The 20813-nt window shown below is 45.6% G+C and overlaps 1 non-coding gene across 2 annotated transcripts in view; it reads right to left on the bottom strand.

Annotated features, from left to right (window-relative positions):
• The window catches only part of LOC111097552, a 77256-nt gene that overhangs the window by 29835 nt on the left and 26608 nt on the right, over positions 1-20813 (bottom strand). The window contains exons 3-4 of one of the 2 annotated variants that reach the window (XR_005364088.1): positions 19988-20231; positions 9263-9546 (exon numbers count right to left, since the gene is read on the bottom strand). The exons of the other annotated variant lie outside the window; for it this stretch is intronic. This is a non-coding gene — a transcript (uncharacterized LOC111097552). Of the gene's footprint in view, positions 1-9262; positions 9547-19987; positions 20232-20813 lie in introns of those variants that run through there. 2 annotated transcript variants of the gene reach the window in all.

The raw sequence follows: 20813 nt of genomic DNA, 5'->3' as shown, positions 1-20813 counted from the left end.
CTACAAAGCTATAATCAAAACAATATGATAGTGGCACAAAAATAGACCAATACAACAGAGTTGAGAGCTCAGAGATAAACCCAAAGGAGCCAAGAGTACTCCATGGGGGAAAGGATAGTCTCTTCCATAAATGGTGTTGAGAAAATTGGATGTTCACATGCAAAAGAATGAAATTGGACTCCCACCTTACACCACTCCCTAAAATTAAAGACCTGAAACCATAAAACTAATAGAAAAAAAACGAAAAGCTCCTTGACATTGGTCTTGGAGCAATCTCTTATGATTTTTTTTAATATATCACCAAAAGCACCAGCAACAAAAGCAAAAATAAACAAGTGAGTCTACCTCAAATCTAAAAGCTTCTGCCCTGCAAAATAAACAATCAACAAAATGAAAAGGCAACCTATAGAATGACAGAAAATATTTTAAAATCATGTATCTGATAAGATGTTAATATCCAAAATATATAAGGAATTCATACAACTCAATAGCAACAAAACAAATAATCCAATTTCAAGATAGGCAAAGGACCCAAACACTTTTCTGAAGAAGACATACAAATGACCCACAGGAACACTGAAAGATGCTCACCATCATTAATCATCAGGAAAATGCAACCCAAAACATAATGAGAAATCACCTCGCAACTGTTAGAATGACTATTATAAAAAGACAAGAGACAACAAGTGTTGGTGAGGATGTGGAGAACACTCCACATTTGTGCACTCTTGGTAGGAGTGTGGACTGGTGCAATCACTCTGGAAAACAGTATGGAGATTCCTCAAAAGATTACACATAGAACTACCACGTGATCCTGCAATCCCACTTCTATGTATATACCCGAAAGAAATGAAATGACAATATCTAAGTGATATTTGCATCTTCATGTTCATTGCAGCATTATTTACAATAGCCAAGACATGGAAACAGTGTAAGTGTCCATTGATGGATGAGCCAATAAAGAAAATGTGATATATATATATATATGAAAATGTGATTATATGTGTGTATATACATATATACATTACATACATAATGGAATATTATTCAGCCGTAAAAAAGAAAAATCCTACCACTTGCAACAATATGGATGAAGCTTGAGCATAATTATTATGCTCAGTGAAATAAGTCAGACAGAGAAGGACATATACTATATGATCTCACTTACATGTGGAATCTAAAAAGCCTGAACTCATAGAAACAGAGAGTAGATGAGTGATTTCCAGGAGAAATGGGTAAAAGTGGTCAAAGAGTACATACTGGACGGCCCGGGTGGCTCAGCGGTTTAGTGCCGCCTTCAGCCCAGAGCATGATCCTGGAGACCCGGGATTGAGTCCCACATCGGGCTCCCTGCATGGAGCCTGCTTCTCCCTCTGCCTTTGTCTCTGCCTCTCTCTCTCTCTCTCTGTCTCATGAATAAATAAATAAAATCTTTAAAGGAAAACAAAACAAAAAGTACATACTTCTAATTATAAGATCAAAAATTCTGGGAATCTAATGTATAGCACAGTGACTATAGTTAACAATACTATATTGTATACTTGAAAGTTGCTAAGAGAGTAGATCTTAAAAGTTCTCATCACACACACTCTCAGACCTAACAGTGTATACATCTATCAAATTATCATGTTGTAAACCTGAAACTTAACAATGTTATATGTCTGTTATATCTCAATAAAGATGGGGATAAAATTAGTTTTTTGATACCCATTCCTGCATAACAACCACTCCCAAAAGTTTATGGCTTATAATAGCGACATTTTTTTTTCTTTTAAAATTTTTAAAAACTTAATTTTATTTAAGTTCAATTAATTAACATATAATGTATTATTATTTTCAGAGGTAGAGTTCAGTGATGCATCAGTCTTATATAACACCCAGTGCTCATTACATCATGTACCCTCCTTAATGCTCGTCATCCAGTTACCCCAACCCCCCACCCTTCTCTCCTCCAGCAACCCTCAGTTTATTTCCTATGATTAAGAATCTTTTATGATTTTTCTCCCTCTCTGATTTAATCTTGTTTTATTTTTCCCTCCCTTCCCCATGCTCCTCTGTTTTGTTTATTAAATTCCATACATAAGTGAAATCATATGATAATTGTCCTTCTCTGATTGACTTATTTCACTCAGCATAATACCCTCCAGTTCCAATCATGTCATTGCAAATGGCAAGACTTCATTTTTGATGACTGAGTAGTATTCCATTGTGTGTGTGTGTGTGTGTGTGTGTGTGTATACATATCTTTATCCTTTCATCTGTCAATGGACACCTGGGCTCTTTCCATAGTTTGGCTTTCGTGGGCATTGCTGCTATAAACATTGGGGTGCAGGTACCCCTTCAGATCATTACATTTGTATCTTTAGGGTAAATAGCTAGTTGTGCAATTGCAACAACAGCTATTTATTATTATCATAATACTATGTGTTGATTAGGGCAGTAATTCTGCTCCTCAGGTATAAGCTGAAGCTCTGGAAGGCATGGAAGATCCAATATTGCCTCTCTCACAGAGCTGGCAGTGAATGCTGATTGGAATCTCCTCCAGAGCCATTGATCAGAGAGCTTTATTTGCCTTCACCAGGACCTCTCCCATGGCTGCTTGCATTCTCTCACAGCATGGCAGCTGGGTTCTAAGAAGGAGCATTGCAAGAGGTGAAGGTGGAAGCTGCAGACCTCTCAAGGCTTAGCCTAGGAAATCACAGTGTCACTACATTCTGTTAGTCCAAGGAAGTCAGAGGGCCAGGTCACAGTCAAGGGGAGGGAAATAGATGTCACTTCTTAATGGCTGAGTGACAAGGTAATATTTCAAGAGTGTGAGGATGGAAGATATCATTGTGGCTCCCTTTGGAGACCACAATGATATCTTAACCACTTCTTTCTCAAGATCTAATGTATGCCAAATCCTTAATGGCCTCACCCAATGTGAATGTCCTTCCTCCGGGATCTGCCATGATCTTCACATTCCTCTCACCTGGAGCTCAACTTTGACTGTCAAGAAGTGGTATGGTTAGGGATTTGAGGATTTGTAATCCTGATGTCTGTCTGTGGAAGATTCTGGCTTATTGTTTAAGCGGAAAGGGGGAAGGGAAGCACATCCCTTCTACTCTCTGAGCCTCAGTGTCCTCATATAGGGATCAAGCACATGGTAAAGGCCTAGTGATGGCAGCCATTGCTTAAAGTCATTATTATTTCAGTGTCAGGGCTGGAATGGAATCTGGCATGGGGCACCCCAAATTCCCAGTATTAAGACTTTATACCACTGAGACACTAGAGGGACAAAGTCTCTAGACGCCTATAGAGGCTCCACCCCAACCAAACAGGGCTCCCCCAAGATAGGTGTGACCCTACCTCCTCTGCCTGCTCCCATCCCAGCTCCCCAGGTTAGATTAGCTTGTATATTCTATTGCATTTGTAGACACCTACTATGTGCTAGGCACTTTGATCATTTGTGTCTTTTTTTTAATTATTTATTTTTTGTGAAAGAGAAAGAGCCTGGAGGGAGAGGTGGAGGGAGAAGGAGAGCGAATCCTAGGCAGACTCCCAGTGGACCATGGAGCAGATTCAGGTCTCTGTCACCCAACCCCAAGATCACAACTTGAACCAAAACCAAGAGCCATTTGCTTAACTGAGTGTGCTACCCAGGTGCCCTCCTTTGTGTCTTTAAAACCTGATGACAGTGGTTCTGTGATGTAGGGAGTCTTATTCCTATTTGACATGTGAGGAACCTGAAGTTAAGAGAGGGGCAGTGACTTACCTAAGCTCATAGAGTTGGCTATGGCAGAGCTCTTGCTTCTGACTCTTCTACTTCCACCCTGGCACTGACAGCACTTAGCCTCCCTGGGTCAACACTTATTGCAAGATGGGTCCCAGATGGCAGGTATTGAGATTGAGGGTTGCTGGTGAGAGGATGGGGATATCCTTCTCTACCCCTCTATAGCACCTCAGTAAGGATAGCATAAGAACACAGGGCCTGAAATCAGATGGTCCTGGGTTCGAATTCTAGCATTGCCACTTCCTTGGGCAAGCAACTTCACCTCTCTGGGCCTTAGTTTGAAAAGTGGGATAATCAGAGGACCTAGTTCATGGGCTTGTTGTGATGATTCAACAAAATAACATATGTATAAGTACAGAGTTTAGCATATGGTAGTGGTGGGGTGCATAAATGAAACAAGATTAACAAAACATCAATAGCCATTGAAGCTAAGACATGAGCACATGGGGGTTCATTATACTATCCTATTTTTGTACACGTTTGAAATTTTCTTTTCTTTTATTTTTTTTAAAAGATTTTACCTATTCATTCATGAGAGACACACACACACACACAGAGGCAGAGACACAGGCAGAGGGAGAGGCAGGCTCCATGCAGGGAACCCAACGTGGGAATAGATCCCAAGTATCCAGGATCAGGCCCTGTACTGAATGTGCCGCCCAACCACTGAGCCACCCAGGCTGCCCATGAAATTTTCTTTCTTTCTTTTTTTTTTTTTTTAAGATTTTATTTATTCACTCATTCATGAAAGACACACACACACAGAGAGAGAGAGAGAGAGAGGCAGAGACACAGGCAGAGAGATAAGCAGGCTCCATGCCGGGAGCCTGATGTGGGACTTGATCCCGGGTCTCCAAGATCACGCCCTGGGCCAAAGGCAGGGGTTAAACCACTGAGCCATCCAGGGATCCCCAACCATGAAATTTTCTATAGTAAAAACATGTTTTAAAACAGTTTATCCTAATTGCCTGCCACTAATGTAGCTATTATTATAAGTAGAGCCTGTTCTTGGAAGGCAGGGGTGGGTGGAAATGGGTGAGGGTGGGAGGAGCTTTTCCATGAGAGGACCACACCCTGCTCCAGTTGAGGGAGTTGGGAATGTCATTATAATGCAAGTGTCACTTTAAGACAGGTGCAGCCACCCAAAGTATCAGGGGTAACTGTTAAAAGACCTCACTGATTTGCCCTCTTAGTCTAGTCTCCTGCTTGTGCCACCCACCTCTGTACTCCTGAGAAGGTCCCATTTGTCTTTTACCCCTATTTAAGCATGGGTCCTCCCTGCCCCATCTTGTCACCATACCATGAATGAAAATATAATATTCTGGTTTCATTCCTTCCTTATTTCCCATCTGTTTTCTCCTTCCTTTTTAAAATAGCTCTATTGAAATATAATTCACATATTGGCCATTGTATAAATTCTTTGAAGAATGTCTATTCAGATCCTTTGCCCATTTGTAATTGAGTTATTTGTCTTTTTGCCAATGAGTTGTAAGCATTCTTGGATCTTCTGGATACAAATCTTTGATCAGATATATGATTTGCAAATATTTCCTCCCTTTATGGGTCCTTCTGTCTTAAGTTGGAGTCTCTCCTTCCAGATTCCACTCTGATCTCAGCTCTGTTAAATCCTAGAAACTTACATGGGAAATGTTCCCTTTTGACTGTGTGACCTTGAGCAAGCAACACAATCTCTCTGAGCTTTAGTTTCTGTACCTGCAAAGAGTGGGCAACACATTACCTGCAGGTCTGTACATGGGATTACATGCTTGTCTCTCCAATCTCTCCAGCCCTGTCTTTTACCTCGTGTAGGAAGCAGGCTGCAGCATTTACCCCAGGCCAAAAACCAGAGTTCTTTTGTAAAGAAACTAAGAAAGTTGTCTGGGAAATCTAAGGCTCCTACTATGCATTTTAGTGACCTAGAATGAAGGTTTCTTTATTCTAACATTTAGGGGCTGACTCTTGGCATACTTGCCTTAAAACAAAGTCTTGCCAGTCACATCTTTTCCCCTATCCTATGTAGAGCACAAAGTTAAAATCTTCAGTTCATGGGAGGCCTAATAAAAAACTAATCTTATAAAACAACAGAGAAAACACACAGTCCTTTTATAAATATTAACAGACACTCAAGGAGCAGCAAGCATATCAAGAGAATCAACATCATGAAATTTTCTAAAGAGATCAAGCTAAATAGAAAAATTGACCTGAGAAGAAATAGAACTAATTTAGAAAACAGAAGAGAATTTTAACATATACTCTAATATAATCAGTTTATAAAATACTATAGCCATAAAACCAAGACAAGTTGTCATGAAACAAATGAACAACTAGAAGACAAGAAATAATTCTGTAGGATTAAGACTATAATTTTAAAAATTCACCAGAGACCCTGAAACACATAGGTACGTATGTATTATAAGGATGAATTCAATCTGGACCATTTTGAGCCTCAGAAAGAGTGAACAGAGAACAGAGGGGGTTGGAAATAGCCAAAGAAATAGCAGCAGAGAATTTCACAAACAATCTTTACATTGAAAGGGCCCAGTATATACCCAGTACGATGGATAAAATACTTGCACCTAGGTATACCTTTGTGAAATATTAAGGTTAAGGAGAAATCCTAAAAATTTTCAGAGAGAAAAAGCAGTACACCAACAAAAGAATGGAATCAGATTAGCACTAGCCCTCCCATCAGCAACACTGGGTTCTAAAGATAAAAGAGAAATATTTTTAACATTCTTTTTTTTTAAAGATTTTATTTATTTATTCATGAGAGACACACATACAGAGAGAGAGAGAGAGAGAGGCAGAGACACAGGCAGAGGGAGAAGCAGGCTCCATGCAGGGAGCCTGACGTGGGACCCGATCCCAGGACTCCAGGATCATGCCCTGGGCCAAAGGCAGGCACTAAACGCTGAGCCACCCAGGGATTCCCCAACATTCTTTTTTTTTTTTTTAAGATGTTATTTATTTATTCATAGACACACAGAGAGAGGCAGAGACACAGGCAGAGGGAGGAGCAGACTCCACGCAGGAAGCCCGATGTGGGACTCGATCCCAGGTCTCCAGGATCACACCCCAGGCTGCAGGCGGTGCCAAAACACTGTCACCGAGGCTGCCCACATTCTTTAAAAAAAAAAAAAAAAAAAAAAAACATTCTGAAAGAAAATGGTCTGCAATTTAGAGGCTATGTCCATCCTTATTATCAGTCAAATGTGAGGGAGAGAACATTTTTAGACATGTGGTGATCCATAAAATTTACTTTCCATACACTCCCTTTTAGGAGGTTATTTGAAAATATATTCTAGTAGTAATAAGGAAGTAAGCCCATAAAGAAAAACCATGAGACTTAGGAATGGTGAGTCCAATCCCAAAACAATAGAATGACAGTGAGGTTGTAGGATTAGAAAGCAACCTATCCAGAAGGGAGGAGGTAAATGGGTGAGTTGGAAAGAGGAGTTTCTGAGGAAGTGGGGGATTCAACAAACTAGAGGAAGTAATAGAAAATTTGAAAAGAAATTGAAGATGTAAATAAAATGTAAAAAAGAAAATAAAGGCAACCAGAAACTCCAGGAAAAGCAAACATTTGTAAGAAAGTCATGGTCCAAATACAAAATAAACTAAAATGTGGCAATGTTTTTAGTGTTTGATAGATCATAAGAAAAGAGAATCAATTTGACTGTGATGTATGGAAAAGTCTCCTACTAAGTGACCTAAGGGGTCCTGATATTTGATTTTAAGAGAAGTGAAATACTGTTATTATTTGACTCATCAATGAGGAATATTTACACAGTCTTAATGTAAATGCTATTTCTTGACTTTGACCTTAAAGTCAAACTATGGGCCAAGCACAGAGGTATTTGTTGTGGTTTATAAATGCTAGTGAAAATATCTAGTGACCGTGGGAAAATAAAATTGTAAGTGGCAGAAAGGAGAAGCAAAGGGTAGAAGTGCAAAACCCTCACCTGCAAAATGTGGGGTCAAGAAATATTCTTTAAAAAATAGTTTAAGAGGGCAGCCCCGGTGGCACAGCGGTTTAGCGCCGCCTTCGGCCCAGGGTGTGATCCTGGAGACCCTGGATCGAGTCCCACGTCGGGCTCTCTGCATGGAGCCTGCTTCTCCCTCTGCCTGGGTCTCTGCCTCTCTCTCTCTCTCTGCATCTCTATGAATAAATAAAATCTTAAAAAAAAAAAGTTTAAGAGTTGTGAACAAGAAACAATGGCTTTAAGTAAGTTATTTGCATACTGTTTAGAGTTTCAAAGGTAACAAATAAGAGATTTAAAAATAATTATTTAAGCATCACATGTTGGGAGAAAAAGAAGAAAAGAGGTAGACTATATGAGCTAAATTCTCATCTTTCAGTTCATGGAATTGATATTGTACAAAGATGGTAAACCAAGCAATCGAAAGAAAAACAAACTAGCTAGAGATATGGAGTTACTAAGAGAAAGTTAGGAAGACACACTATTTTTTTTTAATTGTTTTTTCCAGGTGGGATGGGGTAGGTGGGAGTGAGGGTAGGAAGGAGTGAAAGACTTGCTTTTGATCACAACCTTTTCTGTACCATTTGATTTGCTGCCATGTACACATGGTGCTGTGATTCAAAAGGGATTGTTTAACAGGGTAAAGAAGGATTTCAGGTATTCTAAAAGAAACAACTCAAATGGGTATCAAGACTCCCTGTCTGCCATATGGCTGCCATTTAGACAATTTCCCCTTCTGTTGAAATCCCAGCTTTGCTTCCTGACAGCTCTCTGATTTGGGCATGTCAATTCTCTCAGCCTCAGTTTTATCCTTCGTAAAGAGGGAACAGTATCCTTCCTGGGTCAAAGTAGTACAGACTACATGATAGGTATAAACATCCCAATGCCTACCTCCTTCCCTCCCTGCCTCCCCCCCCCCCCCCCCATCCTAGGAGGCTGTTTGGAACACGAGGTGTAAGACTGGTTTTAAAAATTCAATAGAAAAAGAGGCCTCCGTGTCTGAGAAAGGGTCTTTGCAGCACAGCGGTGAATGGATGTTTTGCTTTGGCGCTGCTTCTGCCTTCCAAGGAATGGTCTGGACCAGCTGGTGTGTGTGTGCATGTGCCTGTGTGCGTGTGTCTATGTGCGCGCGTGCGCGCGCGTGTGTGTACATCACAGTCTAGTGGTCCCTATTTAATACTGGGGAAGGGGGTGTCAGCTGGAGGCTGCCGTGCGGCAAGCTTCTCGCTGAAAACGGAGGGCAAGGGGGTGACTGCTTAATGACTAGATGTTAAATGTTCCAAACAATTTATACATTTAGAATCCTAAGTTTTCAAAACTCAGCCCGCCGCGCAGTTCTGCAGATCTTGTTTATAACACATTTGGCTAAAATTATCTCAGCGCATACTGCACCTCCTATAGCACAGATGCTCCGGAACCTGCAGCTCTGTTTTGATCCCAGATATTCGTGCTGAAGCTATTTGTGTTCGCCGTAAATGAAACACGAAACCGAGGAACAGTGGCTCTGGTGATTTTTATAAATATATGCCTAATCTTCGCAGCGGGCACTGGGGTTCAAGTTTTATTTATGTGTGTTTTTGCCTCCTAGTGCCCCAGGAGGCTTGTTTTCCCATGTGCCTACAGGGGCTGCTGCCTGCTCGTGGAGGGAGAGCCAGGATTGGAGCCAAGTCCCATTCCCAAGGAAGGTCCTTGTCCCTGTCCCGGGAGACAGCTTGGAGCAGGCCAAAGATCGGGAGCTGTGGACTCTGCCAACTGCTTTTGGTGATTCTTCTTTGGCAGCCTCACCTTCCTCATCTGTGAAATGGAGACAGTATTATTTCATACCTCGCGGGGTTGCTGTGAGGATTATATGAAATGCTCAATAGACCTCGGCTCATTTGTTCAAGTGGGATTTACTGAGCAGACCAGGGGTTCTTAAGCTCTGCTGTACCTTAGGGTCACATGGAGAGCTTTAACCACTCCAGATGTGCATGCGCCACCTCAGATCAAGTACCTCACACTCTCGGGGAGAGGGGGCCCAGCCCTCAATAGTTTAAACAATTCTCCAGGAGCTACCAATGTCTGAGAACCACTGACCCGAATAAGTACTTCCCAGACTTTTATGCGCACATGAGTTCCCTAGGATTTGTTCAAATATAGAAAATAGGTAGGCTAGGTCAGGGGGTGGGGCAGGAGTGCTAGAGCTGCATTTCTTCCTTTCTCTTTCTTGAGAGAGAGCATGAAAAAGAGCGCCCACAAAAGTGGGGGGTGGGGAGGGCAAAAGGAGAGAGAGAGAAAGAATCTGAAGCAGGCGCCACACCCAGCATAGAGCCCCATGTAGGGCTCGTTCTCACGACCCCGAGATCATGACCTGACCTGGAGTCGGACACTTAACCAGCTGAGCTATCCAGGCACCCCCAGAGCTGCATTTCTTTTTTTTTTTTTAAAGATTTATTTATTTATTTATTATTTATCTATTATTTATTTATTATTTTTTTATTTTTTATTTATTTATTTATTTATGATAGACACACAGAGAGAGAGAGGGGCAGAGACACAGGCAGAGGGAGAAGCGGGCTCCATACCAGGAGCCCGATGCGGGACTCAATCCTGGGACTCCAGGATGGCGCCCTGAGCCAAAGGCAGGCGCTAAACCGCTGAGCCACCCAGGGATCCCCTAGAGCTGCGTTTCTAACAAGCATCTGGATAATGGTGATGCTCCTGGTCTGAGGATCACACATTGAAAAGCAAGGTTCTAGGCACTCTGTTAGGTCCTTGGGTACCACGTTCGGCTGAGCAAGGTAGTTACTGCCCACATAGATCTTACGAGAGGTAAACGATTTAATAGGTAATGACAATGATAAATGTTACGACAAGGGAAGGACGGGGTCCTACGAGGGTGTGTAGGGGAGCACTGGACCAGGCTTTGGGAATCGGGGTAGACAGATCATGAATGACTTCCTGGAGTAAGCTAGTATTAGCCAAGAGAAAGAGGAGGAATACTGGGGAGATTGAGGCAGGTAGACAGAATAGCATGTGCAAAAGCCCAGCAGCAAGAGAGGAGAGCAAGAGCTAGTGGTTCGGGATGATTGGAGCTTCCAGGTAAGCTGGAGATGTAAGCAGGGCCCGGAGCAGGTAGCAACTTATTAGCCCTTAATGTTAAGGGGCTTGACCTTTGTCCAATAGGAAATAGATGGGAGAAAGCAGTGAAAAGCTCCGGGCCTGGTGCGGGGAGGGGGAATGTAATCAGCGTGGCTTTGTGGAATTATTGGCATTCCATTCACTCCTTACCAAGTCCATCAGCAGAGCATATCTGCAGAATAAAAGTGGATGATCAGCGATCAATGAGAAGGCCAGTTAAAGCCCCTACTATGTGCAGCACTCAGGGATAACTGCTGCTGGGCAGCACAGAGACAACTCTGACCCCGTCCCTGTCCTCTGAAAGCCATCAGCTGTTGTGTGTTTGGGGGGTATGGGAGATGGGAGATGGACACAAAGAATGTGAACATGAGGGCAGCCCAGGTGGCTCAGCGGTTTAGCGCTGCCTTTGGCCTAGGATGTGATCCTGGTGTCCTGGGATTGAGTCCCGCGTTGGGCTCCTTGCATGGAGCCTGCTTCTCCCTCTGCCTGTGTCTCTGCCTCTCTCTCTCTCTCTGTCATGAATAAATAAATAAATAAATAAATAAATAAATAAATAATAAATAAATAAATATCTTTTTAAAAAATGTGAACATGAGGTGGATTCCAGGAGATTAAGGGACAGCAGCATGAAGAGAGCTTGGAATAAAAGGGGCAGAGGAAGGGAGCCCATGTATACTGGAGGTGGGTTTTTTTTTTTTTTAAGACTTTATTTAACAGAGAGTTCACACAACTAATGGGAGTGGCAAAGGGAGAAGCAGGCTCCTACTGAGCAAGGAGCCTGATGCAGAGCTCGATCCCAGAACCCTGGGATCATGAACCAAGCTGAAGGCAGACGCTTAACTGACTGAGCCACACAGGGGCCCCAAGACTGGAGATTTCGAGAGGTCTTCTGTGAAGAGGACAGCTGGAGGCTGGTATGAGGTCAGAGAAGCAGGGCAAGGGCATTCCAGAAGGAATGCCAGGAATTCCAGAGGGTGCCCTGGGAGATTGTCCCTAGACTAGCATAACCTATTAGGGTGTAAGAGGGCAGAGGCAGCGCTGTCTTTAACACTACTGATCCCCAGCGCCTGGCACAGAGTTGGCATGCCATAAATGTTTGTTGAGTGAATGTTGATAGTAAGGTGGTGTTATGGACTGAATGTTGGCGTCCTCTTAATATCCACATGTTGAACCACTAAGCCGCAGTGTGGTGTTTGGAGGTAGGGTCTTTGGGAGATGATTAAGATTATACGAGGTCATGAGGGTGAGGCCCTTCTGATGGGATTAGTGTCCTTATAAGGAGACCCCAGTGAGCTTGCAGTGTCTTTCTCTCCCCTAGTCATGTGAGGACACAGTAGGAAGGCCAACTACAAACCAGGAAGAGAGCTCTAACCAGGAACCAAATCAACTGGCACCTTGATCCCAGCCTCCAGAACTGGTGCAAGAAAATGAATTTCTGTTGTTGAAGCCACTTGGCCTATGTGGCCACTTGAGCTGACTAAGACAGGTGGAGTCTGAGTGTGAAGGTTCACTTTGGTTGTATCAGTTTGGTCAGCTCTGCTGGCAGCCTTGGCTTATTTCAGGCTGGCATCTACTTTAGATATTATAACACTTCTCTTTGGTTGGTAAATAGTTGCTGGCCCAAATCCCTGGACAGCAACCCCTACCATCTCTGATACCAGGCCACCCTCGCTCTTCCCTGGAACTGCTGGATCTCTCCATCCTCAAGCAATTAAAAAGTGAACGTCCTGAATACCAGATGACCCTGGGACTGTACTCCAGGGACAATGCCCCTGATTGTCAGGGTTGCATGACCCAATTATGATATATGGAATGTCACTCCTGGCTCCTAGTAACAGAGGGCATCCCTAGGAGACTAGCCCAAGAGAGGGAGGGTTGGAGGGCCCTGCTGGCTCCCTGAGGGCAAGAGTTGGGTGCAGACAGAACCTGGGCCTGACATCTCCAATAGCCAGCCCAGGGAACGCTCACTACCCAGCTTCCCTCTATGCTTCTAGTCTGTTTTCCTTCCTCCGACGCCTGGCCTTTTCTTCTCCTGGCTCACAGCAGGCCATGGCCAACAAGGCTCTTAGGATTACATGTCTTAAGGTTCAGCCATCCAAAGAGCCTGACCTTTCATTTCAGCTCCAGGTCCAAAATCCCAGGCAGGGCCTCTGATTGATCCAACTTGAGTCATTTGCCCACACCTGGACCAATCGACTGTGGCTCGGGGAAGGGTCTTGTTGATCAACACTACTGCCAGAATCCTTGGATGAAATGCACACATGTGCATGTGTGTTGGGGATGAGAGATTAAGAAGTTTCCAGAAAAAGGACAGGAGCCCCCAAAATGGGAAGAGGCTGGGCAGCCAAATAGTAATGTTCACTGTACTACGTTAAGGAATGTGGGTTCTGTAAACAGGCCATGGAAAGCCATGGAAGGTTCTGGAGGCATAGCATGATTGGAGTTAGGTGAGATTATTCCCCTAGTGATGCAGAGGAAGGATGGAGGAGTCAGGGAGACCAGTGGAGGCCACTACAGTTTTCCAGGAGGGAAGTGGGATGAGGACCTGCATTAAGGCTAACAAAGCAGGCAAAAGAGGTGCCAAATGCAGACAAGCAGTGGAGAATAAGTGACAGGAAATAGTTGGGATGGATCCTGTCCGGTCCTGGTGTTGTGGGGCCCATTCATCATTGTGGAGGGTGATGGGAATGAAGTAGTCACACTTGGAATCTACCTGAGTCCTTTGTCCAGGGTGGCTGAAGACGGGAGAGGGCCTGAGATCAATTCTCATTTCAGAGCAGTTGGTACAATTCTGTTAATCTTGCCCAGAGACTCAGAGCCTGATGTTTGCATAGCTACCTTGGCCAAGAGACTCAAGGAAATTTCTCAAAGGATGGACAATCTTCTATATCAGAGGTCCGCAAACTATGCCTATCTTGTAAACATAGTTTATTTGAACACAACCTGCTCATTCATTTATGTATCGTCTTGCCTGCAAAGCCTAAACTATTTACTATTTTTGCCCTCTGCAGAGAAAGTTTTCCAACTCCTGTTCAATATCAGGTTGACCTTAGCTCCTTCTCATTGTCATTGTCACCCAGCCTCAGAAACCAAGGACTGCCAATCTCCTCTTCCACAGAGCAGGACTCAGACAGCCTCTGAGATTAACAGATTAAAATTCCTGTTTTGAATTTGAGAGTGTGAGTCCTGGTTTACCTGGGCCCACCTGTCAGTTCCAAAGTCATTACCAGGTTATATCCCTGGAGGCCTGGTGAGTCCTCATGCAAGTAGGATGCCCGCGTGTTCCCAGCTGTCCCGGTACCCTGGCAGCACCTGGATCAGATTGTTCCCTGGGCTTCCACTTCCTTTGGAGAATGGATGTCAATTCACAGGAAGGCTGACGCTGGTTATTAAGTTGAAGAATGAGAGAGCAGAGAGGAAATTCTGACAATCCAACCACAAGGGGCCAAGGGACCGACCAGGAAGGGAGGAGCAGCAGGAGACATCAGTTGGAACACCCTGGGTACGCTACCCAGCTCAGCCAAGATGGAAGGAGGAGCATAATTAAGAAGGATCCAGAGGAGCAAGAGAGGGTTGAAATGCAGGTTTAAAGGTTTGAAGGCTCAGGAAAAGTCAAAGCTTGTGAAAAATGTTTAGAATACACCGAAGATGCTTCAGGAGTGTGTCTGGGGGGATCCCTGGGTGGCGCAGTGGTTTAGCGCCTGCCTTTGGCCCAGGGCGCGATCCTGGAGACCCGGGATCGAATCCCACGTCGGGCTCCCAGTGCATGGAGCCTGCTTCTCCCTCTGCCTGTGTCTCTGCCTCTCTCTCTCTCTCTCTCTGTGTGACTATCATAAATAAATAAAAAATCAAAAAACAAAAAAAGGAGTGTGTCTGGGGAGAGAGACACAAGATAGAGACTCACTGCTTGGTGTGAGTGTAATGCTAATAGAAGACAGAATATTCTGGTTTTCTTGTGCCCCTCACGAAGAAGAAGGCTCTTCAGAAAGGAGAAAGAAGAGCTAGTCTTACTGGGAGTGGCTATTAGGTACCAGGTGCAAATCAGGTATTAGGCAGTCTTCTGTTGTTTTTTTATTAAAGATTTTATTTATTTATTCATAAGAGACACAGAGAGAGAGGCAGAGACATAGGTAGAGGGAGAAGCAGGACTTGATCCCAGGACCCCATGATCACGCTCTGACCTGAAGGCAGACGCTCAATCACTCAATCACTGAGCCACCCAAGTGTCCCAATCTTCTGCTATTTTAAAGTTTTTGTTGTTGTTGTCGTCGGAGGTAACATACACACACAGAATAAGAAGTGTCCGGCTCAGCGGCTTTTCACCCTCATAGCCTGCACCTCTTGTGTTCCCCTTTCCAGGTATCATCTCTGCCTGGGGCAGCCACTGCCCAGACTTCTAACACTGCAGATTGGTTTTGCTCCTTTTTGAACTTCCTACAAGTGGAGTCACAAAGTATGTCCACCTTTGTGTCAGGCTTCCTTGGTTCAATATTATGAGTTTCACACATGCTGGTGCCTGCGATTGTGGCCTGTTTTTTCCTTTGATGTTTTGTGTGTGCACAATATGTGTATCCACTGCATTCTTTTCTTTCTTTCTTTTCCTCTCCTCTACGGTCCATGTTCAATCAGGATTCGATTTCTTTATAGGAAAAAGGTATGTAAGAGAATGTCCTTGCATTGAAAAAATGTGTGTGTTTATGTACATATATCGAGAGAAAGAAGGAAGAGGAGAGAGAGAATCCATTCTATTCTGATGAACATTTGTGTGGTTTCCATTTTGGGGCTGTTATGAATAGCTCTGCTATGAACATTCTATAATTGTGGTTTGATGGACATGTGTACACATTTCTGTGGTATATATACTTAGGAGTAGAATAATTGGTCATAGCATAGGTGTAGGCCTGGGACACCTGGGTGGCTCAGCGGTTGAGCATGTGCCTTTGGCCCAGGGCGTGATCCTGGAGTCCCGGGATCGAGTCCCACGTCGGGCTCCCTGCGTGGAGCCTGCTTCTCCCTCTGCCTGTGTCTCTGCCTCTCTTTCTCCGTGTCTCTCATGAATAAATAGTCTTTAAAAAAAATTTTTTTAAAGGATAGGTGTAGGCTTAGCTCTAGTTGATACTGATAAGACAAGATTCTTATTCACATTTTGTAAGCAGGAGGGTGGAGGCTCAGAGAGAAGAAGAGATTTGCCCAGGCCCCTTGGCTCCAAGCCTCTGCCATGTCCTCCTCACCATGCCAGCCTTTGGAGCAGCCTCCGGTGCTGTGCCATAGGGCTATGCATTGTTAATCAACATTTTCAGACAATTGAATAAACTTGGCAAAGGCACCCCAAAAACCAGTCTGTGCTGGCCTGAAGCTAGGAGGGATGGTGTGAGCGTTGGGACTTTAAAAAGTGTTGCCTTAAAGGGAATTGCCAGTCACACCAGGTAGGGTCCAGGTTATGGCAAGACCAAGGCTGGGGGAGGGATGGCAGATGTTGGACCTAGTCCAGGATTCAAGGGTGTCGGTCCAGGGACCAAGCCCATGTAGATGCCTGGAATACGAACATGTGGAGAGTAGGGCTGAGTGGGACCAGGCGCTGGGAACTCAGGAAAGGCCACAAGAGGCAGTGACGCTGGGAACAGGTGCTGGGCAGTGAGTGGGATTGCTTTGGTTTCTGAGGGTGTTTGGCTACCGGAGTGATTTTAGTGTCAAGTGCTCACCTGTCTGACCAGGCTCTGCAGAACCTTCTGGGTGGCCTGAAGACTGCAGAGTGTGTGTACGAGGGTTGGCTAAAGGATTGGTGAATGAGCTTATGTGGTGTGTGATCCTTGAGTATGTGCATCCAGGGGTGGATAAATGCACGTGAGCAGGTGTAGAGAGACCCAAGGGTGGCCAACATTCATATCTATACCATTTCTTTCCTTCTAACCAATACAATATGGCAAAGGTGATGGGATGTCACTCCTGTGATGAGGTACCATACACACAACATACACATGCACGTACCCACAGTCTTGGCTGGCCAGCACAGACTAGAGAAATTCTCCTTGCTGGCTTGCTGACGTAAGTGGCCACACTCAGGTTGACCCTGGGACCAGGAACTGTAGGCCGCCTTTAGCCACCAGCCAGCAAAAGCCAGGCCCTCAGTCATAGGCCAAAAAGAAATGCATTCTGCCAACAACCTGAGTGAGTTTAGAGGGGGGATTATCCCCTCCAGAGTAGGCTCCAGGTAAGAATGCAGCCGAGCAGCCACCTTGACTGCAGAGTTGTGAGTCCCGGAGCAGAGGACCCAGCCACACCACAGCCAGACTCCCGACCACAGACACTGGGAGGTAATCAATATGTGCTGCTTTAAGCCACAGTTTGTGGTCATTTGTTATGCAGCAAGAGAGCACTGACACAGCTGGGGCAGATGTGAGTGGGTGTTAGGTATGGGTCACTCGGGAGGTGCGTGTGACAGTAGGTATGGATTTGGATGGTGTGTGTGTTTGAGCGTGTGTCTGGGTGTGTGGATGCTTGGTCTGTGTGTGTGAGGGTGTGTGTTGGCATGGCAAAGGGGTGTGCATGTGTGTGCTCGTTTATGTCCGTAACTGCCTACAAGTGAGTAAGTGTGTGCGCACACGCACATGTGTGCAGTGGCCCCTCCCCCATCCTCTTTTATGACTTCCTCCCTGAGTTTGATGTTGTAGGTGAATAAAATTTAAAGAGCTCTAAATTTTTTTAGAAGAGCCCTAAAGGGAGCAGAGCTTTCTGTGTGTGAGTCATTACCAGGAACACCTGTGAACTGTTGATTTTAATTGGGCCACAGCTGTCAGGTTGCAGAGCAGGGGGGATCGGTCCCTTGGCTTGCCAGTCCCCAGCCCCCACCTCCTGTCAGCTCTTTGGGCCAGCCATAGGGGCAGGAGGGCAGGAGGTCCCTATGAACCCCAGTCTGGCTCAGGTTCTTGATCTTCCCAGGAGAGAGTGGGAAGGGGCTCAGTGCTTTTGGGAGAGGAGCTGGGCCTGGGTCTAGCCTCAGGCTTTGGCTTCATGCCCCACTGCAGGCCCTGGGCCTCCCGCCCATCTGTCTTGGATTTCCTTGTGCCAGGAATCACCTACCTGAGACCTGGGCCTCCCACCCCTTCACAAGGGTGCGACACACACACACACACACACACACACACACACTCACACATGAATACTCACGTACACAAATTCACACTTAGGAATAACAATTGCAAACATGGACTTAGCACTTAGCACATTCCAGGACCTCTTCTAGGTCTGTATCAACCATCTTGTGGAATCCTCATCACAACTAAAGATCCCAATATTACCCATGAGGAAACTAAGGCACAGAGGGGTTAAGTAACTTGCCCAAGGTCTCATGGTGAGTAATGCACAGTCACCATGGACCTGCACACACACACACACGCACACACACACACACAGATGTGCATGTCTGCATCCTCCGGTTACATTCCACGTACTCACACTTGCGGATACTCACGCACATTTAACAAAAACAAATACTTTCCCACCCTCCCAATCGGTGCTCACATGCTCTGATAGATGCTTGCACACGTGCACACACACAATTACACATGTAAATGTGTATCTTTAAGCATACAGGTGTATCCACCACCGACACCCACTTACCTTCAAACACAAATATATCACATCCACCCTTGAACAGCCTCACAACAGATACCCAGCTGCTCTACCCCCAAGCACGATGAACTATATATGCCCATACATGATGGCAGCCTCAAAACTCCTCACCAGCTGACTTCTTGCAATTCTTAATACAGACCATGTACGTTCCCCATGGATCTGTACCCTGCCAACCCACTTGCTGGGGGCAGAGGCTGTGTTTGCGTCTTTGTGGGCCTATGGTGTGCAGCCTATAGAGCCCCACGGTGGGGCCAAGTGAGATTTTGTGGCTCTTACAACTGCCAGTCTACAGGGGCTGGAGGAGGCAGTGCCACTTGGCCCCAGAGACGGTTGCACCTGTCCACTGTCCACCACCAGTCCAACCCTATATCTACACCCGTGCCAGTGAGATAGGTCCTTTTCCCCAATGTCACAAATGTGACATGTGATATTCATGTGAGCCACTCGCCCACTCCCCAGTACTTGTGGGCACTGGCTGAAATGCCCAAACTTTCTCTCCCACTCAAGAAGTCAAATAGAAAACCTAAGAGTGGGAGAAATGTCATCATGGAGAGGAACCTAAACCATCAAGTGTGTAACTCATCATTAGTGCTGCCCATGGACCTCCGGGTCTGTCACAACTCTGGGGTCACCCTTAACCTCAATATTTAAACAGAATGACCACTCTCATCCCATGAATAGCAGGACCTAGTCCCCTCCCTGGTGTGCTCCCACATTAACCCTGCCCCTAAAGGGCACTTTGTCACTTGCTTTATTTGGGAGAGGGGTTGTCTCAAGGCCACACTGCAGCCTGTTTCTCTGATACGCAGCTCCCTCTCAGGCCACTGCTTTCCAGGCTGTGGGCACAGCATGGCACACTGGCACTGCCATCCTTCTTCCTCATTCCGCAAAGAACTACCCATACAACTTGCTGCTGAGTACGATGGCAAGCAGCTTTGCATGGAAGTCAGTTATGGTCCCTGCTAGCAGGTGTCAGGCTTTCCCACCATGGGGAGTTGCTTTGTTCAGCCTCCTGGGTCACAGTGGTGCCCTCTCTAGACTCTTCTCTTCCAGACCCCCTCCCTCTAAGTGCCCCTGGACAGCTAGGACCTCCCTCCTTATGGGCAGAGCCACCAACTCTTCATGGCCTGACCAAACTGACCCACAAGGGTGTTTTCCTTAATAAGGGAGCAGTACTCCCCTATAAGGGTTCTGCACCCTCCCGGGCCAGCTGGCTCGCAGCTCCTGTCATCTCTCATAAAAACAATTTCTCCAGAGTCATTACATCAGCACACATGACTTGTCACATGCCGTACAACAATCATGCCCTGAAGAAGTGCTGAATGAAGTCCCCTGGCTGAGGCCACATGTCACCTGACAGAGGCCATGTCGAGAGTTGGAGAAGACACTGGAGCACGAGCCCCCACCCCAACCTGCAGGGAGAGCAGGCAGGTCTGTGCCCAGATGGAATCTTTATGCTGCCCTAGAAAGAAGGACTCACCTTGCCCTCTCTGCTGATGGTCAACTTGCTTTCTGCACTCAGCACACCCCCGGAGAGTCTTCTGTGCCATGAGAGGGGGCCAGAGAAGAACCAGAGCCAGGAGCTGAAGGGCCAGCAGCGCAGAGCTGGCCTCAGTGCCACTCGGCACGGAGGAGACCCAGAAGGCTTCACAGATTTGTACAGGATGAGCAAGGAAGATTTCTGCAAAGTTCTTGGCACTTGTCCTAAAGTCCCCTTTCCTCTCCTGCTCAAGAAATCACTCGAGAAGGCAAGTGAGGGGAAACTCACCATCCTGGGTACACATGCCCTTGCACATCTGGATTGATGTGTCTGATTGCAAATGAGCAGGTCGCACGGCACTGGGTCTCCCCAGCCAGCCCTGAGTCCATCACTCTTGGAATCTGCTCATCCTCTGCTGCCCCATTTCTGTGCATGGGTTTGGGGATAATGCTCGATATCACCTTTCACGTGGCTTAGTGGGTATAACTTCACTTTCTCTTCCTCCCTCCACTCTTCCGCCCCAGAGGAGGCAGAGTGAGTATTGTGATTGATTCATGTAGGAAGAATAAACTGGGCTTGGTGCTTTCCTTTTATCCCTGGGAGCAAGCTCCCTTCAGGGAACGGAAATTCTGGTGTGCTCCTCTGGCTACCAGAACCTCCTGGGCAGGTTCCCCAGGTCAGCACTTCCCAAGAGGCACATGGACCTTATATGGGGGTTCAGCTTACAGGCCTATGTGGCTTCCACCCAAAGCTATGCCCCCTCATCTAGCCTTTACCAGGAGCTAAGGTGACATTTGGCCTCATTACCCTTGGTCCTATTTCTTCA

The sequence above is a fragment of the Canis lupus genome, chromosome 9 (genome assembly GCF_011100685.1).
Source record: "Canis lupus familiaris isolate Mischka breed German Shepherd chromosome 9, alternate assembly UU_Cfam_GSD_1.0, whole genome shotgun sequence".
Lineage (NCBI taxonomy): Eukaryota > Metazoa > Chordata > Mammalia > Carnivora > Canidae > Canis > Canis lupus.
This window is presented reverse-complemented; position numbering and strand designations above follow the sequence as displayed.